Source organism: Podarcis tiliguerta (assembly GCF_965153285.1).
Source record: "Podarcis tiliguerta genome assembly, chromosome: 16".
Classification (NCBI taxonomy): domain Eukaryota; kingdom Metazoa; phylum Chordata; class Lepidosauria; order Squamata; family Lacertidae; genus Podarcis; species Podarcis tiliguerta.
In genome coordinates this window covers 32,096,542-32,112,888 of record NC_139549.1, presented here as the reverse complement: position 1 = coordinate 32,112,888, position 16,347 = coordinate 32,096,542, and positions in this window count along the sequence as shown.

Below are 16,347 nucleotides of genomic sequence, written 5' to 3'. Positions count from 1 at the left end.
GGTTTCTGTGCCTTATTTGGGTTTTAAATGTTGACTCCAGTAACACTAAGACGATTGTGTTGACAATCACTGCTGCTGTGAAAAGTATTTCAATTGTAGGGTCACAGACTGTACTTCTAGCAGTTCATTGCCAATTAACTCCATCCTCACTTGCCATGTTTATATGTATGTGTATATATCACATATAGCCCCAAAATATTATTTCCAAAGTAGGTGAAAGGGCATTAAAACAACAAATCATATTAAATGTAAGCAAGTGTAAAGTAATGCACATTGGGGCAAAAGAATCTGAACTTCACATCTTGGAATTTCCATAGCTGAATGCAAATGCTGACCCAATGTGCAGCTGTAGTTGATTTTTTTTTTATAAAAAAAGATAAATTCTGTGGTAGGGATCATTACAATTGATTGATAATAAGACTGTCCATATCATAATACCCTTACACGAAGTGTGACTGCTCTTGGAATACAATATTTGTTAGACTTGTAGAAGTCGGTTGACTCATAACCTGTTAAACTTAGGCCCACCATCTGTTGTTGCTACTACACCACATTTCGACTAGTGTGATCAGTGGAGCATTCATAGCTTCCACAGAGTTTTCCAGCAGAACACCAGAGTTTTCCTGGGCTGGATCTACACTGATCTGTAAAAATGCTGTAAAAACAACAATGTAATATACAGTAGCTCTCAAAGCAATTTCCCATTGCCTAAGGTTTGCTGCTCTACAGCACCCTCTGGTGTTACCTTTTTATAACACATGTTTAACACTATACCCGACCAGTGTAGATTCGCCCCTGCTTTCCAGTAGTCAATCTTTTACGGAGTTCTTGCTTAAGGAAACTCCTTGCCTGCTCAGTTCACTTCAAAGTATAAAGTGTTTAAGACAAGCTTAAAACACACTAGCAACATAAACTTTAAGAGAGGCTGGTATATCATGAACTAATCTCCTATAGCACAGTTCTTCTGGTTTTAGCAAGGGCGCCAGCTCTTGGGGGCCAAGCCCTTTTGAGCCCCCTCAATGTTTTTAGGGTGGGGGCCAGCCCTCCCCTGACTCTTCCGACATCACGTTCATGTCATAGCCCCCCCCCCATTGCCTTCGCAAGCTGACGCCTCTGGGTTTTAGAAATACAGTGGTACCTTGGGTTACATACGCTTCAGGTTACATACGCTTCAGGTTACAGACTCCGCTAACCCAGAAATAGTGCTTCAGGTTAAGAACTTTGCTTCAGGATGAGAACAGAAATCGTGCTCCGGCGGCGCAGCGGCAGCAGGAGGCTCATTAGCTAAAGTGGTGCTTCAGGTTAAGAAGAGTTTCAGGTTAAGAACGGACCTCCAGAACGAATTAAGTTCTTAACCCGAGGTACCACTGTAAAGCTTGTAAATGTACTAATTTACAAAGATCCACTAGCAGTTTACCATACCAGCTCACAATTCTCTACCATATAGCATATTACCTCTAGCTTCACTGCTGATGCCTTGCACAAAGCAAATAACTTGCTCTCAGTTAATACCTCACACTCCTGCCGATGATATTGCACGTACACAGATTGCTTAAAGAAAGGGTGCGTGGATGAGCCATGCTTTAGGCATTAACCTTCGACTGTTTCTAACCACCCCATTGCAACTGGGTCTTTCTGTAAGCAGAATCCGGACGTGGGGGTACGGGGGTGGGATGCTTAAGACATGCTCTAAGCACCTGATGCAATTTCACCAATTACACCAACAGTACTGTGCTCAGTTCTGGTCACTGATGTAACATTTGTGGCTTTTCAGTGATAGAGGTGCATAAAATTAAGCAAGAAAGTGGTTAGAGATAAGTTTCTCTCTTCTTTTCATAATAGTAGAAACCGGGGTCCTCCAACGAAGCTGAATGGTGGAAGATTCAAGGCAGGCGAAAGGACACGTAGTTAGTTCAGCTATGGAACTCCCTGCCACAGGATGCTATGATGTTGGATGGCTTTAAAAGAAGACTATGTTCCGCCTACGCTGTCAGAAAGTCCCAGCTGCCTGGAATTAAAAGTGGGGAGAGTCACTCAGGTACTACTTGCGAGTTTCCCATAAGCACCTGGTTTGCCACTGTGATAACTGCAGGCAGGACTAGAGAAATACAGTGGTACCTCGGGTTAAGCACTTAATTCATTCTGGAGGTCCGTTCTTAACCTGAAACTGTTCTTAACCTGAAGCACCACTTTAGCTAATGGGGTCTCCCACTTCTGCTGCGCCGCTAGAGCACGATTTCTGTTCTCATCCTGAAGCAAAGTTCTTAACCCGAGGTACTATTTCTGGGTTAGCGGAGTCTGTAACCTGAAGCATATGTAACTTGAAGCGTATGTAACCCGAGGTACCACTGTATCTCTTTGGTCTGATCCAGCAGGCTGTCAAATTAGTTACAGTAATTTGGGCTGGCAAACTGAGTCTGTGCAGTTCATGTCATATACAGTTTAGCCACCAGGTGGCGCCAGACTTAAAGCTTAATGCCAGCACTTTGAATTGAGTCCAGAAATAAACAGGAAGTCAGTGCAGATGGCAAAAGACTGATGGATCTTCCAGTCTCGGTTAGCAATCTTACTACCCTGTTTTGGACCAGTCTCAAGTCTCCAGATTGTTTTCACAAGCAACTCCAGGTAATCCAACTGGGAGATTTTATGAGAGCATGGATACACTGTAGCATTTGTTATATTGATTTTAATGGATTACTGTTACTACCTATTATGAATTATTGATTTTATATTGCAAACTGTTTTGTGAATGAGCATTGCAAAATGGCATGTGAATGCTGTGCATGCAATATCCCATTCCATTCAATATTTTCTCACTCTTTCGCCACATCTTGTCACAACTTCTACACCCTCTCCTTCCTCCGTGAGTGAAAGATTGTTTGTTTTGCAAAGACATGGAATTGTACACGTGTAATAAAGAGAACTGAAGAGCTTGTGGTTATTTTCAGTTCCTCTTTGCTTCCTTTTGCGGCAAGAGCTACAGTTTTTTGCGAAACCCACAAAAAGTAAGAAAAACAGCTGTAAGGGTGGTCCTTGGGTAATTATGGTCTCTCTACATTTATTTATCAGTGAATTTATATACCCAGTGCTTTTTCCCCCTGGGGTGACGCAGGGGTACGCATACACCTAAACATTTTGTGAATCTTTGTACTTTTGTCCATTTATTGTATTTATTTCCCCCCGATTTGAACTATAAAATTGTTATGTACTGAATTGAATAGGATCCCAAAAGTAGCAGTCTGATTGGTCCTAAAACAATAGCATTCAGAATGGAACAGTCTGATTGGTCCTAGAATAATAGGGTTCAGAATGCAGCAGTCTGATTGGTCCTAGAACAATGCAGCAGTATGATTTGTCCGCAGGAGCCACCCAATCCAGCTCCAGGTGAAAGTGAATCCGCAACCTGATTGGCCTACAGGAGAATCCCAGAATTAGCCAATCACGTGTGACCCATTGTGTAAATAATGTATATAAAGCAGATATTTTGGGGGAACTTTCATTCCTCACCACTATAAGCTGAATAAAGAGCATGAAATCCACACTCGACTCCGAATTTATTTCAAAAATGGTGATTTTCTTGTGTCAAAATGAGAGTACCCCTAAACGTTTTTAAAGGAAAAAAAGCACTGTATATACCAACTATTACAAATCTGTTTCAATGGATCGTACAAGTTAAAATGATAAAATTGTAAAATTGTAATAATATCAATGCATTTATTTGTTGCATTTATATCCCACCCTCTTCTTCAAGGAGCTCAGTGTGGCATACATTGTTTCCCCCATCTCATTTAATCACCACCACCACAACAACCCTGTGAGGTAGGTTAGGCTGAAAGGCAGTAACTGGCCCAAGGTCACCCAGTGTGCTTCATAGCCAAGTGGGGACTTGAACCCTGGTGCACCAGTTCCTAGTTTGACACTCTAACCACTATATCATAAATAAAATGGAACTGGCAACCCAAGATTGCCATTAATTAATTTCTGACACTAAACACCAGAAAAGTCTAGACTACACAGGTAAGGTTTCGGCTGAATAGTGGAATTAGATGAAATTATTATGATTGGCCGATGGGGCCTGTTGACTGCATATACACCAGGCTTCCTCAGCCTTGGCCCTCCAGATGTTTTGAGACTACAATTCCCATCATCCCTGACCACTGGTCCTGCTAGCTAGGGATCATGGGAGTTGTAGGCCAAAAACATCTGGAGGGCCGAGGTTGAGGAAGCCTGATACACACCATACATTTAAAGGAATTTTCCTCCCACTCACCCCCAGAAGAATCCTGAGAACTATAACTTAGGTACTTGTGACAGAGCTACAGTTCCAAAGAGCCTGCAACAAACTACACTTCTCAAGGGCTTTTGGGGGGTTTGTGATTTGAATCTGTGGTGTGTGTGCGCAGTCAACAAGCTCTAATAACCACCACCACCACCACCATTTTATTATTTATAACCCACCCATCTGACTGGGTTTCCCCACCCACATTATCAGCCAATCATAAATCATTTCATCAAATCCCAATATTCAGGTTGTGAATGCCATTAGTGCCGTTGCTCATGAAGCCAAAACAGCACCACCCATGCACAAGAGGGAGATACCAGCAGCCTTGGCAGGAGGCCTCAGGTTTGCATAAGTTGTTGTTGTTGTTGTTAGTGCTCTATGGAAGGGTAAGAGAGGTTGACAACCCAAGAACAGCCCAACGAGGACTCAGTGAGAACAGACCACAGACTTACTCTAGAGCAGGTGTGGTGGGGAGTAGAAAGGAATGAGAAGCAGTAGCCTGAGTGGAATAACCCTGAACGGGAGTGCTCTGCACTGCAACATTTTGCTGCAGCGCTTGTGAAAGAACAAATAGTATATTACAGGTGTGATGATAACATGTCAAATCACACCATACATCTAAAGCATTCTTATACAATATGTCTTCCCCCAACAAATCCTGGGAAATGTAGTTTTTTAAAGGATGCAGATAGATGTCACGGGAAATATTATCAAATACAGTTCCCAGGGTACCTTTGGGGAAGCCTTGATATAAGATAGCTTTAAATATATGGTGCAGATGTGGCCAACTCTCTCTCTCCCCACCCCTGCATTTCTGAGTGTGTTTTTGTGGCTTGCTCCACCTTTCCTCCACTCTCTTTCTTCTTGTTCTTTTTTCTATCTTTGCTGGATTTGGGACTCAAGAATATGATATAGGATACCCAGAGAGGGTGGTTACTGCTGCAGGCTCTCTGGTTTGGTATTTTAATGTCAAACTTCCTTAAATGAAGAATGTGAAACAAAACACAGGGTTTGGAGAGGGAGCCTGTACCAGAGTTGATGACAAAACACTGGAGATGCAAGAGGAGTGGTTTTCTAAAATCAAACCATTTCGTAGACCTTCTTCATTCAGGAGCGTTGCCTTGGATTAAAAAGCAGTACAGTGGTACCTCGGGTTACATACGCTTCAGGCTTCAGGTTACATATGCTTCAGGTTACAGACTCCACTAACCCAGAAATATTACCTCAGGTTAAGAACTTTGCTTCAGGATGAGAACAGAAATTGTGCTCTGGTGGCGTGGCGGCAGCAGGAGGCCCCATTAGCTAAAGTGGTGCTTCAGGTTAAGAACAGTTTCAGGTTAAGAACGGACCTCCGGAACGAATTAAGTACTTAACCCGAGGTACCACTGTATATAAATAAACCATAACAGGAGGCTAGCTTAATTCAGCTGAAATTATAGAATTCCTTTCGCTTGCTTCTTTTTAAAAACAACAGTGACCCCTAGAGGTTTGATATTTAACAGCCACATAAACAATTCTAATTTACTGTGGCGTAAACTCCCATGGATTTGAGGCCACTTCAAATCCACCTACTTGAAGTGGCATCTAATCCACGAGAGTTTAGGCCACAATAAATGTAAATTTATGATGTGACTGTTAAATATCAAACCCCCGTACACACACCCAAAATGCTTGGTTTGAGTAAGTTGCCATTTTCTGCAGCATATATATGCACAGCCAGTGCTTTTTTTCCTGGGGGGATACATACCCCTAAATATTTTGTGAATCTAAGTTTGGCCTCATTGAGGGGCAGTATTTCAATATGAGTAGGAAAATGAGAGTACTCCTAAACATTTATTTTAGGGAAAAAAGCACTGTGTATTGCAAACAGTAGAGGGAAAACATTCAGAAGGACTTTTTGCTGTGTGAAATCTACTGCCTCCAATTTATCTGAAAGAGAGGCTCGTTCCCTTTCATATTTGTAGGGCGCAAGGGGGGCAGTCTGTTTGTTGCCATGGCAAATGGGGGCGACTGGTTGGTACTTAGCCAAATTTTGCTCCCTTTTTGGATCACAGTGGGCTTTGAGGTGTTAAGAGGAGTTTGGAAAGGTGGGGCAATGACATAAGGCTTTCTGAGTCCAATAGTGCTTACTCCCAGGTAATCATGCATGAGACTGAAGCTGTGGCGCATGAGCCTGTTCCATTAGATGTATTATCTTTATCCCACAAAGCATCCTACGAAATTAAAAAATTGTAAAACATGTGCTCAAAAGCCTCGTTGACTTTTATTGCCTCACACTGCATTGCATCCATATTCCAGATTTTCTCCACACAACAATCCTGTAAGGTAGGTTAGGCTGAGAGACTGTAACTGCCTCAAGGTCACCCAGTGAGTGTTATGGCTGAGAGCAGACTTGAACCCTTGTCCCCCAGGCCCTAGTCCACTACACTTCAGTGGGGCTTACTCATGTAAGCATTTAAGGCTACAGCACCCAGAACAGTTCTATTCAGAAAGATGTTCAACTGAACTCAGTAGGATGTGCTCACAATTAAGTTGCATGAGAGTGCAGCCGGTGGAGGACGAGGATGCAAGAGTCCTTTGCATATACGAGGACCAGATGCTGTGATTAAGAACACGTAGGTTTAACAGTTGTGTAGGAGAGCGGATTTTAGAAGTTGCAGCTTCTGTATTTTTGCGCTGCAGGGGCGAAAAGAGACACACCTGCTCAAATTCTTCCTTATGCACAGTTGGCTAGTATGGACCAGACGAAAGTCCTGTCTAATCCAGCTTTATGGAATACATAATAGGTTTTGTTGTTGTCGTCATATTGTATTTTCTCAATTAATGGAGCCTAAAATGACAACAAATAGCATGTGGGGTGTCTGCAACATTTTTTGAAGATAAAAAGGGGAATCGTAATTGTAAAGATTGGGAACCGCTGTCTTAAATCATAAACTCCAATAAGTGTTTCAACAAAACTGCTTGATTGCTATTCTTAGCAGTGTATGCAGTGTGTCCGTGGTGAGATTCTCTAGTGCAGTCTCCTTCTTTTATGTACTACTACAGCAGGGGTAGGGATGCGGGTGGCGCTGTGGGTTAAACCACAGAGCCTAGAACTTGCTGATCAGAAGGTCGGCGTTCGAATCCCCACGACGGGGTGAGCTCCCGTTGCTCGGTCCCTGCTCCTGCCAACCTAGCAGTTCGAAAGCACATCAAAGTGCAAGTAGATAAATAGGTACTGCTCCGGCGGGAAGGTAAACGGTGTTTCCGTGCACTGCTCTGGTTCACCAGAAGCGGCTTAGTCCTGTGGCCACATGACCTGGAAACTGTACACCGGCTCCCTTGGCCTATAAATCGAGATGAGCACAACAACCCCAGAGTCGGTCACAACTGGACCTAATGGTCAGGGGTCCCTTTACCTTTACCTTACAGCAGGGGTGTCCAAACTTTTTTCAAAGAGGGCCAGATTTGATGAAGTGAACATGCATGGGGGCCGAACCAAAGTTGTTGACATTTTTTTAGAACCCAGGGAGCTGGATTAAACCGACTGCCAGGCCAGATTAGATTAGATTACAGCGCCTGCTGTGACTGTAGAGAGGGATACAGGAGAGACATATTTTATTTCCGGTGAGGCAGATGAAGGCATCCGCTTTTTTGCTGCTACAGGTGCACCAAGGTGTTTATTTTCTCTGCGCTACTCCCAGCGGTCCACAGTATATATCTGTGACTTTGCAGCTGAAGACCAGAAACAGTACACGGCATTGCATTAAATAGGCATCTTGATTTTTAATTGTATGTCTTATTGTTTCTTTTATTGAATTTCAATTTGAATACTGTGGAGTTCAAATTGTAATACAATTAAATGCAATATATAAGAAATAAAAAAGCAACAGAAGGTTAATTAAAAGACCCTACAGTATCTTGCTGTAAGTGTTACATTGCTACAGTTGGCTGAACAATCATTAAGGGGCCCACTGTAAACCTCAGCAATTTTAATGTGGTCCGTGTGAAAGGAAGTTGGGGGACACCGATTTGCCACATGCTTCTGCTCTGTGTGTCATTCCATACAAAATTCTAGGGGGTAGACACTGATGGCCACATTGTGGTGGCACCTGTGCTTGCCCCCCCCCGAAAGGTTTTGAACAACTAGTCTGAGATGGTATTTGATGGCAAGAGCCAGAATGATGAAGTAGCAAGTGTTAAGACTAGAACTTGAGGCCCCATCATGAATTTCGCTGCATGACTTTGGGGGCAGTCACACTCTGAACCTAGTGTGCCTCATAGGGCTGTTCTCAGGATATAAGGAAGGAAGGGTAAAAGTGTGGGTGGGGCTGTGGTCTAAACCACTGAGCCTCTTGGGCTTGCCGATCAGAAGGTTGGTTGTTCAGATCCCCATGACGGGGTGAGCTCCCGTTGCTCTGTCCCAGCTTCTGCCAACCTAGCAGATTGAAAGCACGCCAGTGCAAGTAGATAAATAGGTACCGCTGCAGCGGGAAGGTAAACGGTGTTTCCGTGTGCTCTGGTTTCCGTCACGGTGTCCCGTTGCGCCAGAAGCGGTTTAGTCCTGCTGGCCACATGACCCAAAAAGCTGTCTGTGGACAAACACCGGCTCTCTTGGCCTCAAAGTGGGATGAGCGCAGCAACCCCATAATCGCCTTTTGACTGGACTTAACCATCCAGGGGTCCTTTGAGAACCCAAGCACTTTGGAGGAAGAATGGGGGTCGTCCACACGGGAGCAAAATGTGGACTGCCCTGCCCTGCCATTGTCGTCACTAATCTTTCTCGCTTAAAATGGAGGTTGTTGGTTGTTGTTGTTGTTTTTAAAAACGTCATTTTGACGGATCAAAACCCCAGCATTTAAAAGGGTGAAAGTCCAGGACAACACTAGGATGGGAAGAACATAATAAAGACCCCCAACATGAAAGAGACAAGATGCCGCAAATGCTTCCTTGTGGGCAAGCCAAAAGATAAAAAGTGTAAAACTATACCTTTATCAGGGGACTTTCTGATTATATGAGTGTGGAATCCTTTATGTACCTTTGCTTTCCCATACCACAGGTATGAATGCCCACCAAATCCAATAGCGCAATAAATGTATATGAAACATATCACAAGATGGCAGAGCTCTGTCCCAGAGAGTTTACAATCTAGAATTTGGTGCAGAGAGGACATAACAAAGAAAGAGGAGGGAAGGAGAAGATAACAGAGAAGACATTTATTTTTCGTAGGTGATATGGGGTCTACAGGGTTGTGTTTAAAGCTTCCTTAGGTGACTTGTATGCCCAAATTATATTGCAAATTTATGGAAATTAAAAGCATAAAAAGGTTTTTTTGGAGTTTCAGAAAATCTCAGGCCACATATAAAAGCTTTGAATCATAGGATAAAGAATCAGCTTGTGGTTTTTTTTTTAATCACTCCAGTGCAAGGACAATCTAATCGCCAGCCTTCTCAAGCTACTCCTGTTTTATATGTAATCAGATACAACGAGTGCCTGAGAGCTCCCTCCCCACTCTCAAAAGAGCCGTTCGGCTTGTCTGGACTGCTTTAAAACCTTGAAACAGATTGGGGGATGCTGGCGAGAGATAATTTCCAGACACAAACTCATTTGAGCCTTTTATAGCTGGTTCTCTTCCAATTGTAAAGGATTTAGATTGTACAAATGCTGATATTTCAATATGAATGGCAAGGGAGTCTGTTTCATAGAATCAGACAGTACATAATTGGAGCCCTCGTTAAAAATAGATCTGTCAGACGTGTGAAATCATTTTCACTAATAGCAATTTTTAAGTCCTTGTCCAATTTTTTTTTTAAATTAAAAAACCGACGTTGATTGGCATTCTGCTGAGCGACACCATACTGTGTTTTAAACAAATGTCATGTCTGAGGGAAAATAATTCCAAAGTTTCATGTATATATATTTTGGAATGTACAAAAAGGGCAGCGTTCAATTTGGATGAACATGTTGCCATTTTCCAGCATTTTCCCTACCAAGAATTTTTACCACCATCTTAAATCCATGACAGTCCTAATGGTGGCAGTACTCTCTAAAGGTTGGAGCCATGGCTGACACTGTCTCCCAGGGGTAGCCAAGGTCCAGCATCATCTGGGGGCAACTCTCAGCAGCCACAGTTAGCTTGACCAATGAGCAAGGGTGATGGGAATTGCAGTTCAACATTGCTTCCAACCAGACTCAGGGTGACATATCGCCTGTCAGCTTCCTTTTCCTCCAGCTCATTGCTGCCCCCTCCAGAACTCAGCAGGGATGAGGATGGGGACAAAACTAGAATGAGTTGGCTGTGCCTGTCATTGGCTCTGGCGCCACCTGCTGTTGGGCTCCCTGCTTTCCGCCCTATCAGTCCTAATGAACAGAGACCACCAGTGGAAATAAAAGGGTGTGTTGCCTGTTATGTACTGAGTTGAATAGGATCCAAAATGCAGCAGTCTGATTGGTCCTAGAACAATACGATCCAGAATGCAGCAGTCTGATTGGTCCACAGGAGCCACCCAATCCAGCTCCAGGTGGAAGAGAATCCGCAACCTGATTGGCCTACAGGAGAATCCTGGAATTAGCCAATCACATGGGGCCCATTGTGTAAATAATGTATATAAAGCAGACATTCTGGGGGAACTTCCATTCCTCCTCACCACTATGAGCTGAATAAAGAGCATAAAATCCACTCTCGACTCCGAGTATATTTCATTGCCATTGAGGACTGATCATGCTCCATGGGGATGGAAAACTGACTGTGGCAGGCCGGGGGAGGGAAACCAGAGGGAAGGCCGAATGGAGTGGGGAGACTGGAAGGCTGGACAGAAAAACACTCCACATTGCAACGATCCCTAACTCATATTCGTTTTGGTGCAGGGACACACACACTGATGCCAAAGCTCTGTCTTACCAATTGTGTGCCTCTTCCTTGGCTATTAATCAGGACTTGGTGTGCAGCTGCGGTTGTGCTACTCCTACGCCCAGCGGTTGCTCCACCCCATCCCATTATCTTCTTGACGGCCGTGCAGGGCCATCTCTCACACGGATGCTAACAATAGCACCAAAGTGTGTCCGCAGGGATTAGCATAAGGGTGTGCGTGTTTAATGCAGCTTCCAGACAGAGGCTTTCTTCCACGTCTTCTCATTTTGATGCTTTTACTTTTTGGTGCTCCGGTTTCCCTGTACTCTCCCCAAGCAGCAGTGGGAGTGTCGGGACCCACAATGATGGTATTGGGAACCTTTGACTCTCCAGATGTTGCTGAACTATAACGCCCATCCTCTCAGCCAAACAGGCACACTTGCCAGGTGGCCACTGGAAGCGATAGTTCGGAAGGCAAGGAGCCCGAAAGTTGACCCAACACAGAGACAGCCAGAGGCAGCTGATTTTTGTCTTGTCCCCATTATGCCGAGTTCTGCAAGGGAAACACTCAAGACTGAGGAGGAGCAAGCTGACAGCCAGTTTGGACAGGTTGTAAGTAAGAAGGCAGGTAGCTGGGGGCTGGCTGAAGTCCAACTGAGTTTGGTGGGGCTGTGCCCCATTTGTTCTAATGGACTAGCGATGGGAGTTGTAGTATAGCAACATCTGGAGGGCCAGTGGTTCCCCACAAAGGGAGCCAATGGAAATACAGTCATACCTCGAGTTGAATGCGCTTCGTGTTGAGCGCGTTCGAGTTGTGCTCCGCAGCAACCCAGAAGTAACGGAGCACATTACTTCCGGGTTTTACCGCTCGCGCATGTGCAGATGCTCAAAATGACGTCATGCGCATGCGTGGAAGCGGCAAAATGCGACCCGCGCACACGCAGACACGCCGTCGCGTCGTGCGTTCCGTGTGGTGTAGTGGTTAAGAGCAGTAGACTCATAATCTGGTGAACTGGGTTCGCGTCTCCGCTCCTCCACATGCAGCTGCTGGGTGACCTTGGGCCAGTCACACTTCTCTGAAGTCTCTCAGCCCCACTCACCTCACAGAGTGTTTGTTGTGGGGGAGGAAGGGAAAGGAGAATGTTAGCCGCTTTGAGACTCCTTCGGGTAGTGATAAAGCGGGATATCAAATCCAAACTCTTCTTCTTCTTCAGGATGCGAACAGGGCTCTGCAACGGATCCCGTTCGCATCCCGAGGTACCACTGTATAACAGCAGAGGCAGACTTATAGTAGCACGACCATTTCTACTACACTGGGCACCGAGCCTAGGGGGTGACACAGGGCATCACAACTAGGGCACAGTGAATTTAGCCGAACAGAAGGTGAATGGTGGGGTGGTGGTGCCAAATTTTGGGCATGCACAGGGCGCTGCTGAAATGTTAAAGACTAAAGTCTGCTCCTGATGGCTGGATGGCCAATGTTTCCCCTCCAACACAGGGAGAACAATGGGGATGGACGCTGTGACATGACGGAGGGATTGGGACCAACCAGAGTATCCCACTCTTCTTAAACATGTGAAGGCTCTGTTCTCTGCCATGTATAGGAGCCACTCACCCATAATGTGCCTCCACAGGCCCGTGATTTATTCGGTTGCAACTTGGCAGGCTTAATCTACCCTGGTGGCTGTGTGTGCAAATTTCATCTACTTCTGCCAAAAGGCGGGAGGGAGTTACAGACATTTTTAATACATTCCCCATAAGAAGAAATGGTGTTTCATTTTTAACGAAGTTGCTACAGACCTGACACATGAGTCGATTGGGACAGACCACAGAATGTCTCAGAACAGATTGGGCTTCTTCCTGAAGTGATGAGAGATCTGAACCAAATGTTATAAGGCCAGTGCAGATCCCTAAATTATAGTGATTATTTCTAAACGTGCATAGATTGGCACACGCAGATTCTATGCAAATATGGACCCTCTTTTCTTCTTTTTGCAGGGTGTGTGTTTTGTTGGTGACACTGTAGTGCGCAGTCAAGAGCCATTACTAATTAGACACCGTACATAAAATACAAACATCATCCAGCATTGTGTACCCACAGAGGCCAGGCAGCTGCCCATAGGAAGCCTGCAAGATGGCCCTAGAAGCAAAAGCACTTTTCCTACTTGTGATTCCCAGATACTGGCCTTCAGAGGCCTACTTCCTCCAACACTGGAGCCAGAACAGTGGAGAAGGGACAGTAATGGACTAACAAGATTGAACAGTGGTCTGATTCAGCATACAGCTCCTTATATCCCATACAAAATTGTGGCATGAGGTACTTTTGTTTCCCAGAACCCACTATGTCGATAAGTCAAAACAAAGTGCTTAAATGCTGCAATTTTACATATACACACCCCTCAAAAAAAACCAACCACATTAACTCAAGAAGCTGAAAAATATATACATATGTATTGAGAGCCACAGAAATTAGAATTACAGACGGAGGTCCACAAAGCCTGCACAGATACATTCCAAAAATTCAAGGTAGTAGAACAGGTGAAATACAGACTGTTAAAGAGATCCCAACGACAAGGTCCTCAAACCATGCACTTGGTAACAGCATTGCCTCCAGTCTTCCAGTCAGTTTTGTCTTTATCTTTTAGGCTCTGGTGTAGATCACTCCAAACACTTTAGTGGCCACCATTTTGGTCAGGGATGAAGAACCTGCAACTCCTCCAGTTGCTGTTGGGCTCCAGCTCCCATGGACCTCAGTTGGCCATGGCCAATAGAATGGAATGATCGCAGCCATAGTCCATCATCATCTGGGAGAGCCAGAGTTTCCCCATTCCTGATTTAGGGTCCTCCTACAGGCATGTAGTCCTCACTTGGGAGAGGCTCCCTTGTAGTCCCAATAATACAATAAACCTGGGCAAATATTTACACAATCCTGGGTTTGCCTTCTTCAGCAAGCCAACTTTGCTGCTGCATATCGGATTTTCAACATTAAAGCATACATCTGCATAGTTTTCATGTGTGCATGTATGTGTGGTTGTTGGGTTTTTTTTTTTTACAGTTGAGGTTATCTACCGAAAAAAGATTAATTCATTTCACTTATATATATATTTATATATATATATATACACAAAATAATAAAGGCCTTGGGAATCTCTTTGATACCTCTGAAAACACAGTTGAAAACTTGTCAGCCATTCCCATGAAAAATATATATCCGAAAGGAATTTTCTCTGTTCTCCCGTCCTTAACATTGCAAGAGCCCTTTACTTTGTCATCATCAACTAGATTTTTTTTTATTTTAAAAAAGCATATCAGGGTAAATTCTGGTCTTCAACCCAAGCAGAAACATAGTACATGGAGTGTCTCTCATAAACTGTTCTCCGTTGGTAATTCAGACAAAGAAGTAAAATGTTAAGGCTTCAAGTTAAAAATAATAATCAAAAAATCAAAACTAATCTCTCTCTCTTTCTCTCTCTCCCTGCAAATACAAAACCCACATAACGCCAGAAATCTCAGCATCTTTTATCGTGAATTCAAGCTACAATACTGCAGTTTGCCCAGCTCAGTGAAATGACAGTGATGGGAGGAGACGGATGGCATAACCCAAAATCTGTAATGCAAAACTATTGCTGTTTATTCAGTAAGATGGAGACTTCAATGCAAAAGCTGAATTGTACGGACCACATTTAAGAACGTAATAAGATTCCTGCTGGACCAGACCAAAGGCCTATCTGGTCCAACATGCTGTTCTCACAGTGACAACCTGATGCACCTCTAAGCCTATAAGCAGGACCTGAGTGCAGCATACAGTCTCACCTCCAGTCCTGGAGGTAGTACTTAGCCCTCATGACTCCTGGTCACCGATAGCCTGGTCTGCCATGAATTTGTCCAATCCCTGCCCACATTGATGGTAACCGAGACATCTTGCGATTGCATATTCCATTATCACACTGGGCGAAGCATTTCCTTTCATCTGTCCTGAATCTCTCACCAAAGATTTACTTGAAAGGGTGTTTGAAGTACAGGCTTTGAGAAAACTAAGATTTACCTGCGCTCGATCATTTATTGTCAGCTTATTCTGCCTTGATCATAATAAAGAATCCATAGCTGGTGTAGAACACCAGAATGAAGGGAACCCAAGTTACATCTTTGGCATGTTGTGTTATGGCCCCCATAGGTGACTCCATCTAATTTAACCAACTGGAATAAATGACTGTGTAATCCCATACATATCTAGCCACAAGTGAGCCCCACAAAGTTCAATGGGACTTGACTCCCAGATTATAGGACTGTAGCTTCATTCTTACATCGGCCTTTGTTTTACCCAATCAGGAGCTGGAAAAACACACCAGCTTGCTTGAACTTGATTGGATGTGTGTGTCCCCCTGATAGTTAGTTAGCCAAGCCTACAGCCGCACCACCCTGAATGCACCCGATAGTTAGTTAGCCAAGATCCAATGGGGAGTATGTGAAATCAGAGCATATGCCCTGAGTCATATAATATGGGATACCCTTTGCTTTGGGATGCGGGTGGCGCTGTGGGTTAAACCACAGAGCCTAGGGCTTGCCGGTCAGAATGTCCATGGTTCGAATCCCTGCAATGGGTTGAGCTCCCATTGCTCGGTCCCTGCTCCTGCCAACCTAGCAGTTTGAAAGCACATCAAAATGCAAGTAGATCAATAGGTACTGCTCCGGCGGGAAGGTAAACAGCGTTTCCGTGCGCTGCTCTGGTTCGCCAGAAGCAGCTTAGTCATGCTGGCCACATGACCCGGAAGCTGTACGCCGGCTCCCTTGGCCAGTAAAGCGAGATGACTGGACTTAACAGTCAGGGGTCCCTTTACCTTCACCTTTACCCTTTGCTTCAGCAATCGTCAGGTAAATGGGTAACCAAAAGGAGAAGCAGTTCCCTCCATTTTCTCTTGCTCTGTCCTTCCCCAAAATCCCCCTGCTTACAGTTGATGTTGAACAGGCTCTTTTCAATGGATAATGGGCTATTTCAGGGCTCATCCCACTGCCAATGAGGCCCTGGCATCATTATTGTCACTTTTTAGACACTGGCTTAAGAGACATTTTTATTTACCCAGGCTATTGGTGGTTTATAGTTTTGAAATCATACTTCTGCGTGATTCTAGCCTTAATTGTGGTGCTCAGCTTTTAGCGGGGTGGGATAGGATTCATATTTTTTAAATTCTATTTTTGGATAAGCACATGGCAGTGTTCTTTTTAAAAAAATTATTTG